Raw genomic sequence first — 12,177 nt, forward strand, 5'->3', positions numbered from 1 at the left:
CACAGAGCCAAGGCTGGGAAGGAGGGCCATCTCTCCCCGGCAGCCGCAGCCCTGGAGCTGGGGAAAGTCGCCTCTTTCTCTGGCTGTTGAAGTCCTGCACGTCCCAAATCCCCCACCCCCTCTTCTCACCCCACTGCCCTCTCCCACTTACCCCTTATCCCCCCCCAAGGCCACCACCTCACCTTACATGTGGGTCTTCTCCAGGGTCCAGGTACCTAATTAGTGGAGCAGCGCCTGCACAGCTCCACTAATTAGGTGGGTGGCCCTTCATGCCCTCGTGCACAGCTGCCCAGGTGCGCATCTTAGAGGGAACTATCCGTGGACCACCTGAACATGTACCACAGTTTGAGAACCTTTCCAGTTTGCTGTAAAGAATAGAAGACAGTTATTGGTGTATCATCTTATTTTCATTATAAGATAAGAGCTTGTGTTGCTATTTCTGGTTTATTTGATGAAAGTTTATTTAATACATGTTTAAGGGCCTGATCCTAATCCTACTGAAGTCAATGGGAGACTTTCGATTGACATCAGTAGGCTTTGGATAAATCAGGGGTTCTCAAACTGGGGGTTGGGACCCCTCAGGGAGTCACAAGGTTATTACATGGGGGGGTCGCAAGCTGTCAACCTCCACCCCAAACCCTGCTTTGCCTCCAGCATTTATAATGGTGTTAAATATATTAAAAAGTGTTTTTAATTTGTAAGGGAGGGGGAGTCGCACTCAGAAGCTTGCTATGTGAAAGTGATCACCAGTAAAAGAGTTTGAGAACCACTGCACTAAATTCTTATCTAATGACATCTTCTTCTTCTTCTGGGTCTATTTATATATTGTTCCAGCTACTCCTATAAGCAGAATTTGAATGATGCAAAATATAAATCATGCAAACATACACTGTGATAAATAGCAAGAACACATAACAGAATTTGTTTATAATTGTCTTCACAGGCAAGGAGAGTTCTGATAATACAACTACAAGTAAACAGTCATAAAAGAGCTGAGCTGTTGTCACATATTAGGCATGTTGCTTTTGTATTTTTGCGCACTTATTTTAGGTTTTCTAAATTATTACCCACCCCCATAAGTACATTTAAAAATGACTTGCCAGTGAACATACCCGTATTTTAGGCTTTTCCTTTTGTTCAGAAGCTACTGTTATGCTATCATCTAGATCATATTTTATTTAGATGTGCCTGAGAATGTGATCAGTTAACTTAATATGCTCATCCCATTGTTCAAAATGTCTGGACAGTGTGTGACCTGATTTCATTTACCCTGTTTTCTGAAGACCAATAGCCAGAAACCAAAACTATTCCTTCCAATGGGGTGCTGAACTACAGAATATAGCATTTTGGCTGCATTTGTGTGCTTTTATAATGCAAGGAAATGCGATTTAAAGAATGAAATTTGCTAAACAAAGAAAACTTTGTCAGTTCAGTCATGCTCATGCCTAACTTCTCCTGTTTCCATCACTCTTCTGTGCAGGCTGGAGGGTGGGTTGAGAGTTTTGGTGCTGGAGATCTTTTTCTGGGTGATTTTTCTTGGTATAGGATTAAATTATTTGTTTTATTTATATATAGGACGCAGGTGCCCTCAGGGCATGGAGTCCCAAGAGGCCACTGTCCTGTAAGGATTTATGCAGATGCGTAAACTTTACTCACTGTACATAGTCCTACTGACTTTAATGTGGCTAGTCACAAGTGTGCTTTATTTAGGCACTGTAAGTCTTTGCAGCACTAGGGCCACAGTCAGCACTCAGGGCTGGTTATTGTTTGTATACTGAAATCAACGTCAGAAGGATTGAAATATTAAAACTTTAAAAAGCAGCTACCAAGCAAAAAAGTTGAATTCACAGTAACTTTACAAAGGATATTAATGACAAGTTTAAGCAATATACATATATAATACAAGTCATTTTGTTTTATAGACCAATTAATGTGCATGTTAAAAGTATCATTTTTATAGGCACTTGTTAGCTCAGTGAACAGCAACAGCATCAAGTGTTCCCTTCCATATCTCAAATAAATAATTTATTTTAAATATGTGCTATTGTGTATTAGAAGTCACAGTTCAGGGCAGCAGCCATATTGCCCCTCTATGGGGCAGCAAGGATACCCACTCTTGAGCTTCTGGACCTCAAGTTGTCACCTCTCTTGGGTAGAGACATGTGTCTCTCTCCCAGCTCTGCACAGGGTATTTCCAGGCTGCACCAGTTCACTGTGTTACTCCCAGCAAAAGACAGACTGCCTAACTAGACCTGCGTCGCTTCTCTCCACAGAAATGATACACATTGTAGTAGCTACAGCTAGAAGTTACCATATAATTCTTCCTAACCAAGCCTATGTTATTCTTATGATAAAAGCACGACAGAGAAAGCACATGAAGAACAATAAAAAAAGCCTACACAGATGCTAATAAGCTTACCACAGATCATACCCTTGAACATGGGTTCTAGCATGAACAGACCTTCAAAACTCCACCCAGGAGTTTGCCTATGATTTCATATTCATCCCACTCTTTGTTGAGAATAAGCATCCAGTCTTATCAGGCCTTACTCCATCAAAGTCCTTCTAACCCTTCCCTAAGGACTGGGGCCCTGGATCAGAACAAAAGACTAGAATCAGTTCACCACCATGTTATTTATCCCAACATCCTTTCTTTGTCTGCTGGTCTCTAGAGAATCCAGTCTTAACATTTGAAGAGATTATTAATAGATAATGAGCCAGACAATGGGTCCCCCCTCCATGGCAAAGCTTCAAGATGGCTGCTACTCTGAAACCTTCAAGGGGTTGGTAACCAGAGGAGTTACATAGGCATAACACCTCCTCCTAGAGAAGTTACACATACAATCTGACAATAACACATAATGAACAATTGCATTTTTAATACAATAGACCTTACAGGTATTCATCTTGATTCACTAAGTTTTAACCAGTATATTGTGTATCTGTCACACTAGATGCACAATTTGCAATGAAGATAAAATGTATTTACTTCTTTCTAGCCAACTTACTTTAGGAAATTTAAAATGAAGGTAATTCAATCTACATTTAAATCATATTTAGGTTGCAGCTAATCAACAAAACTACCAATTTCAAAATGAAAGGTGTCAATCCATCATTAGCATATCCCATTGTGCTTTTAAATATATATCATTGCCAGTTTCTCATCTTAATCCAACAGCATTTTTCTCATTAGTGAGTCAACCAGCTCATTTGCCTGGGGCCTGATTTTCTTAGATGATGAGTGATTGAAGCTTCTGTTGACTAACTGGAATTGCAGGTGCTCATCACTTCTAAAGATCAGGCTCATTATGCTCATCTGCAGTGATTTTGGGATCCAGCTCTCACTAAAACCAACTAGGATTTTCCTTGTGCTCTGGGGCTCAGTTCAGATCACAAACATTCTTGATGGTGGTCTTAATAATTGTTATTTCTGGAGAAAATGCCAGACAGTTCCTAGATATTGCACCTATTTAGTGCAATACTTTCAGCATAGATCTCAATGGTGAGTATTCATTTTCTTCGCAGTAATTCCAGATTCAAGCCTGGTTATTCAGATAGTCCACTTGTCCAGTTGTGTGTCTATGGTGGGAATAAACATCTCTGTGTTATCTAACTTCAGATTTATTATCTCTCACACAAATTTTGTACTGTACTACTTGAGGGATGGGAGATGAAGACAACTGTGAGGAAGATTTATAGTTTAATGATGTCTGTTGGAATATATGATCATAGAAATCTAGGGCTGGAAGGAAAGGTCATCTAGTCTATTCCACCCATCCTGTATGCCTAGACCATCCCTTACCTGTGTTTATCTAACCTGTTCTGAAATCTTGGACACAGAATTGGACAAATGAACTGAGTAATCAGTCTTGAACCTTTCCTTCAGAGTTCTTTTTCTTCTTTATCTTCAGTTCTTCATTTTAGTTTCAGTTCTGTTTTCTCCTCCCCCTGAAATATGTAAGAAGGTTGAGTAAAATCTCTGGAATTAAGCAATGGCTGAGTGACGGTTAGCTCAATCCTCTAAACAAGAGATTTGTTCCTCTGATGTTGGCCTGTTTTAGAGATGTTCGGGAAAGAAGCAGCAGATTTTTCATCACTGAGGAGGCAGAATTAGATCTTTTATTGTATTTAGGGTCTTTTAAATCCTTGCATTAATCAAAAGGCATTTACTATACAAAGTTGCTAGGCACATGCACCTTTTCAAATATAATTATACAAATCATAATTGTCAAAGTCATCAAAAAGCATCTCCCTTCCCCAGTACTGAAATGCCAATTTTTTTTCCTCCACCCACTCTACCAATAATAATTACCCACCCATATGAATGCTCTACCCACCTCATTCACACAGGGAAGTTAGGACAAGCACAGCATCTGACCCAGGAGCGCTGCCAGCTTTTCTGCCGCCGCCGAAATACCGCCGTGGTCGCCGCCCTCCAAAGTCACCTAATGGGTTGTGCCAGCCCTGATTTGGCCTCAGCTGTCATGGGCAGAGAGGTGGTATCTCATATAGGTAGGAGCCAAAGCATGTAAAACTTTATAAGTCAACATCTATATTCTCTTAATATATATCCCTTGCAAAATCTAGGTTGTGCAATACAGCATACATGTGTATATATACAAATCCGGCCCTCCTGACATTTTCATTGAGTCCTCAAGCTCCCGCCAGGGAGCAGGGTCCGGGGCTTGCCCCACTCTGGCACTCCAGCCAGGGAGCGGGGTCGGGGGCTTGCCCCACTCCACACTGCTCCTGAAAGCAGCGGTATGTCCCCCCCCCTCTGGCTTCTATGCGTAGGGGCAGCCAGGGGGCTCCACACACTACCCCCGCCCCAAGCACTGCCCCTGCAGCTCCCATTGGTTGGGAACCGCAGCCAATGGTAGCTGCAGGAGCAGCGCCTGCAGATGGGTCAGCGTGCAGAGCTGCCTGGCTGCCCCTACATGTAGAAGCCAGATGGGGGACATGCCGCTGCTTCCGGGAGCTGCTTGAAGTAAGCGCCACCTGGAGCCTGGACCCCTGATCCCCTCCCACACCCTAACCCCCTGTCCCAGCCCTGATCCCCCTCCTGCTCTCAAACCCCTCAGTCCCAGCCCAGAGCACTCTCCTGCACCCCCAACCCCTTATCTCTCTCAAAACCTGCTCTCAAACCCCGCAGCCCCAGCTGAGCCCTCACCCCTCCCGCACCCCAACTCCCAATTTTACGAGCATTGATGGCCCGCCATACTATTTCCATACCCAGATGTGGCCCTCGGGCCACAAAGTTTGCCCACCCCTATCCTAGGCAATTCTCACACTGAGTGGGCCCTACAAATGCTGACTGTTATTCATCTGACAAGAAACAGGATGTGGGTAGTTTGCTAGAATGGCTCTTGTCCTCATGCATCTGTTCCTTTTACATATGACAGAAAACTGATTTAGCCATCTTACATTTCACAAGCCTACTTACAGTTTTAACAAATTAATTCAGAGGACATAAGTAGCTCTCCTCTGGGTTCTCACTAGTATCATTCAAGCACTATAATGCATTTCAAAACAAAAGAGAATTCATGTGAGACTTCCTGCAGAATGACTCAGCTGCTGAAAGCATGATTTTAGTTTACATAAAAAATAATACACTATACTATGTCTAATAGCTTACTCTTGATCACCTAGAGTGGTGGCAGAAGGAAAGATAGTCAAGATCATCTTCTGCTTTACAGCAGGAGCATGCTGCTCTGCTAGTACAGAACTGCCTTGAAACCAGTTTACAACTAGTCTCTGGAGGACTTTTCCCTATGCAGGGATCCTCAGGTAATGTAGAGCTGCCAGCCACAGTGACTGAGGAAAATGAGGTATGGCCAGGACTCCCTGGCTGCTGTACCATCCCATTCAGGTTGCTCTAACTTGCACCACAGAACTGGCCCAGTGCAGAGTGTCCTCAGGATTGGCAGAGAAGTAGAAGCACCTTGACACACACACACACACACACACACTCTCTCTCTCTCTCTCTCTCTCTCTCTGTGTGCCTGGGCCAGAGTTTAGTATTTATCCCTAAACATACAGTGCATCTTTCCTAATCGAATCTGCCTATTATTTTATATTGTAATAAAGACTTTCAGTTAACATATAGGAGCATAAATGGGTAAGTGGTGAGGATGGAGCCAGACACTGTTAGCAAAAGTCAATTTCAGAAAAAAGCAAAGTTAAGTGGTTTAAAATATATGGGTTCCTATGGTTTGGGAATCCCAAGACAGTCAGAGAAGCCAAGACACGTTTTTGCCCTTCACAAAGAGAAAAGCAAGAGTGGAAAGTAAGCAAGGGTTTGGGGACTTTTCCATAGGGGCAGCACAAAACCCAATAGCTGCACCTTGAATTTTTTTTTTTTTTTTTTAAGAATTTTCATAGTTATTTTGATAGCATCCTAAGTAATGTTTCTGGTAATTCTGGGGTAAATAATAGTTTAAGTTTTAAAAATTGGAAATAACTTCTAATGCAGGCATAGAACAAAAAGGAGAGGCCAATGTATAAATAAATATTTAAGGAAGGAATAATAATGGTTGATAGCAGAATAGGACAAACATGGAAAAATATCTGGAAAAACACTAACTGGGCTAAGGACCTCATTTGTTGTATTATGTGTTAGGGTGCCAAGAGCCTGGCATGGACATCTTATTATTATTTTAAATCTAAATAAACAAATCTAAAGCCCATTGAAGTCAAGAGATACTGCTGATGACTTCAGTGAGTTTGGATCAAGGCCTAAAATCATTAGTTTTAGATTCCTGCATGTGTTACCCTTTAGAAACACAGAAACCAAAGACCATGAGAGCCTCAGTTCAGCAACGTCCACTCACTGTAATTACAGAAAGATCAGTCGTGTGGAATATGCCCAGCCAATCCTAGCAGATGATCCCTGCTCAATACTCCAAAGAAAAATGAGCAACCATAAGTCCCTTCCCAACCCTAGCTCTGGTAACCAGTTCAGACCTCTGCATGTGAGCAAGAATCATCATGCTTAAGTACCTAAGCCACACACACATTTTTGTTAAGGTGAAATTAAGATTGTGGACACACAGATGTGGTTTGAGCATACCTATCAAGAATGTGAGTTGAAAAACAATTAAAACCCATGAAATTCAGAGAGTTTTGGTTAAAAACTTACAAGATATCCAAAACCTTGAAAATATTCAAGTTGTTAAGGTTGAACTAGGTCCCCACAGAATCTCATAAGCATGGGTCTTTTAATGCAAGTGCGGAAAGACTTCTTCTGCATGCTATTTGTTTAATCATGAAAGAGCAAAAAGTTTTTTATATGTACTAGCAAGGAGTATAAAGGAAACCATAAAATGGCACAACCACTATACAATTAAAATTAAGGTGTTCCATTGTCTGTGGTCACTGATAAAATGAAACTGTTATGGATGCAGAAGACCGCACGATTTTCTCAAGGCCTCTCTATAAAACAGGTTACTTACATTAACTGAATTTCCAGTGCTTTCAAATATTTGGGTAAACATTTAACCTTACAAAGCCACTGTCCAATTACATTTTTAGAAATTGATTAATTTAAAAAGACAGTTTTTGATCCAGCACTTCTTATATCCTGATGTAAAAATATATTTTTAAAAAGTATTATGTAAGTTTTTCTGCTCCCCTGTTAAGTGTTTGAAGGTGGTTTTTTTGGTTGATTGGTTGTGTTTTTTCTGTCTCTCTCTTTTACTGGGCCCAGGAGTAACATCATCAAATATGCTTGGTTCCCTTCCTCTTTTTGTGCAACCTCTTGTCTGCTGTTGCTTCAGGGTTAGGGTATGTCTTCACTGCAGAGTTAACTTGGGCTCTTACTCTGGTGTTGCCACTCCCCACATGTGCACACACAACTCTCTCACCTGAGTTTGGTGGTGCTTTAAACTCTGGCTAGCTATGGCTTGGGTGCCATTGTCACTCAGGCTGGTAACCCACCCACTTTGTAATGAGGGGACAGACTAAATCACTTGCATACTGACAGTCCTCCAATGCCGTCCCATAATTCCCCTCTTCCATGGGTCTAAAAGGAAAGACATTCTCCCACAGTTCACTGAGAACCAATCATAGAGTGGCTCACAGGCCATATGCTAAGGCCCACTATTGTGTTGTTCTGTTCCAGGAAAAAGGGTACTACATATTCTATGCAATTTTATGTAGGCAATAACTGAGAGATCTTGTGTAAAAAGCTTTCTGCCAAGAACCCTGTCATGCATCCAAAGTTAGCTGGCGGTCAACCGATTTTGACACTATGCTGATTAAAGAATGCTTAATCAGCAGAATCACAATAATTGCCTGATCTGGGTCCAAGATAGTACAAAATGATTGAAATATGTTCAAAAATATATTGAAATAATTAGTGAAAGAATCATGCAGCTCATACATGATAACCAGATGAAAACATATGTAAAATGCTCAAAAACCTCATATTTTTATCTCTGAATTATGCATGAAATTGCTTATAAAGCACAGAAGTCTAGTCCATCTAGTGCATATTATACCCCAAAATTTTCCTCATTGATCATGCAGACAGATAGTGTGCAATAATCAGCCACAATGCTATTTTGGTAAAATTACAGGTGCAAAACTTTACCCCAACCTCTAATTTATCTAACAGCAATATCCACGGTTCAGAATAGTTATTAACGTATTCCATTTTAACTCCAGGCAAAGTATCTGCATGATAAATGTATGATATTTTAAATTAATTTCTTCCTAAATGTTCATAGTCATGTGTTTTCCTGTAATCATCATAGTTTCCTTAGTGGCAGCATTGCAGAAGAGTAGCATATAAATGCTTTACATATTATAAGGAGGTTTTGGTATCCCAAATGATGATACATTTAATTTTAAACAAAATAGACAAGGTAGGAACACACTGAAAAGTGCTTGTACCTAGCGTCACCACATTTTTCTATCAAGAACAGTTAATATTATGGGATATTGCAAGCACAGCAGTGAACATTGTTATCCATGTTGATTTCCAGGAAATTATTTCATTGTTGCAGGGGTGGCCAACCTGAGCCTGAGAAGGAGCCAGAATTTACCAATGTACATTGCCAAAGAGCCACGGTAATATGTCAGCACCCACCATTAGCTCCCCCACCCCACTCCCAGTGCCTCCTACCCACCGGCAACCCTGCGGATCAGCACCTCCCCCTCCCTCCCTCCCAATCAGCTCTTTCATGGTGTGCCTGAGGCTCGGGAGGAGTGAAGGCATAGCAGGCTTAGGGGAGGAGGTGGAGTGGTGGCAGGACCTGTTGCAGAGCCGGGGGTTGAGCAGTAAGCACCCCTCAGCACACTGGAAAATTGGCACCTGTAGCTCCAGCCCCGGCGTCGGTGCCTATACAAGGAGCCACATGTTAACTTCTGAAAAGCCGCATGTGGCTCCGGAGCCACAGGTTGGCCATCCCTGCATTATTGACTGCTACCTAGTTTTGTGTTTTTTTTTTCGCTCCCCTCCTCCACCACTTTTCAGCATCCAGCATGCAACTATTGAAAAATTAACCCAGTATTGAGCCTGGCACGTGCACACACAAAAGACGACAGTAATAAAACTTGCAAGCTTTGGATTTGACCAGTTAACACGTGTATTCATGCAAAACCAATGTGGCCATGCTCAAGAATGGTGAAGATGACCAAGAAATCTCTTATCAATCATCTAAGATTCACAAGAACTCCAGTTTAATAATGTATTTGTATCATTATATGCATCTAGCCTCAAATCAAGGAGTCCACTCAACTATTTAAATGTGTCAGGTAGGATAAATACCATGAATGTGCTCAAGCATGGTTTGACTTGCATGGTGAGAATTGATACATTGCTGAAGCATTTCAACAGCAGTTGTCAAAAGAATTTGATGACATCCCCAGTGACACAGGATTCCATCCCACCTGCTATAGATAAAAAGCACAGAGAATGCAAGAAAATGCTGTGTCCAGCAGTTAATATTGCAGGGAAACAGATTGATGGACAGTACCTCTTCCAGCACCAGTTCCACATCTTTGCCCAACCCCAGAAAGACACTTTGGTCAATATCTGCCTTCCCTGTTTGTGCGTCTGGACCAGTCTTTCCTGCCATCTGTATCATATACCAAAAAAGGAAGTGATACATTACTGTGGCCCATAAATGCAAGATTAACGAGACCAGGCAGAAATGATAGATGCCGTAAAAATCAAGAGAGCTGCAGCACTGAAGGATCAGAATATTGTCATCACATACCAGGACAGAATGGCAGTTGAAGTCCGGTACCATAAAACATGTTACAGAGACTACACAAGATTTTTGACAAAGTTTGTAGATAAGGATAAACCTACTTGTGCTGAACAGATGTACAGCAAAGCCTACAAGATTTTATATGCCGTCATCCACCAGAGGCTCATTGTAGATCAGGAGGTATTGCGGATGACAAGACTTACCCTTACCAAAGACTGTTTGCCAGAAGCTGGAAATGGGTGACAGGGGATGGATCACTTGATTACCTGTTCTGTTCATTCCCTCTGGGGGACCTAGCATTGGCTACTGTAGGAAGGCAGGGTACTGGGTTAGGTGGACCTTTAGTCTGACCCAGTATGGTTGTTCTTATGTTCTTACCCAGATTTTCATCGAGCTTGTAAAAAAAGCATAGAAGGTCTTGATGATTCAAGTTACAGATAAGTGATACATTATATAGACCAATATTTTCATAATCATTTAGACACAATCATGGCAGAGACAAATGGAAATTTAAACATCACAGCATTTTTCTAACCTTTAAGTTTGTTGGTAGGTTTCAGAGTGGTAGCCACGTTAGTCTGTATCAGCAAAAACAAAGAGGTGTACTTGTGCACCTTAGAGACTAACATTTATTTGGGCATAAGCTTTTGTGGGCTAAAACCCACTTCATCAGATGCATGGAGTGGAAAATACAGTAGGCAGATTATACACACACACAGTACATGAAAAGATGGGAGTTGCCTTACCAAGTAGTGGATCAGTGCTAATGAGACAATTCAATTAACGTGAAAGTGGGCTATTATCAACAGGAGGAAAATCACTGTTGTAGTGGTAATGAGGCCAATGTAATCAGGGTGGCCCATTTCAAACAGTTGACAAGAAGGTGTGAGTAACAATAGGGGGCAATTCATGGAGAGAGAGAGAGAGAGAGAGAGTCTGCCTACTGTATTTTCCACTCCGTGCATCTGATGAAGTGGGTTTTAGCCCATGAAAGCTTATGCCCAAATAAATTTGTTAGTCTTTAAGGTTCCACAAGTACTCCTCGTTGTTTAAGTTTGTAGTAATTCTTGAATACTATAGCAAAACAAATTTAAAGCATAGTAGCAGAATTATGATTTACAACTACGATAAATCATGATTTACCGTAGAGAACCCGGTTTTTAGAAATCATGCATGGTTTCGTATTGCAGCGTTGGCCAACTGAAATACTGTCTGATATGCAACTTCCCTCAGCTCACCTTTCATACACCACACAAGAATGTCAGTGAGATGGTGTACATTGTGTGACAAAGTTCCTCCTCTATCTTGATGGGTCCTGCGCTTCTTGCCTCAGTGATTTACCATGTGGGTTGGGGAATAGCCCAGAGACCTTCCCCTCTGGAAGAACCCACAGTCCAGGTCAATTGGGAGGTTCGCCCTCTACTCCAGGTTCCAGCCCAGGGCCCTGTGGACTGCAACTGTCTATAATGCCTCCTGTAACAGCTGCATGACAGCTACAACTCCTTGGGCTACTTCCCCATGGCCTCCTCCAAACACCTTCCTTATTCTCACCACAAGACGTTCCTCCTGGTGTCTGATAACGCTTGTGCTCCTCAGTCCTCCAGCAGCGCACCCTCTCACTCTCAGCTCCTTGCGCCTCTTGCTCCCAGCTCCTCACACTCTCATCACAAACTGAAGTGAGCTCTTTTTTAAAACCCAGGTGCCCTGATTAGCCTGCCTTAATTGATTCTAGCAGCAGCTTCTTAATTGGCTCCAGGTGTCCTAATTAGCCTGCCTGCCTTAACTGGTTCTAGCAGGTTCCTGATTACTCTAGTGCAGCCCCTGCTATGGTCACTCAGGGAACAGAAAACTACTCATCCAGTGACCAGTATATTTGCCCTCTACCAGACTCCTGTACCCTACTGGTCTGGGTCTGTCACAATTGACACACTTTCAACAAAGTACATTTATTAATAGACTTCCT

This window comes from Trachemys scripta, chromosome 5 (genome assembly GCF_013100865.1).
Source record: "Trachemys scripta elegans isolate TJP31775 chromosome 5, CAS_Tse_1.0, whole genome shotgun sequence".
NCBI lineage: Eukaryota > Metazoa > Chordata > Testudines > Emydidae > Trachemys > Trachemys scripta.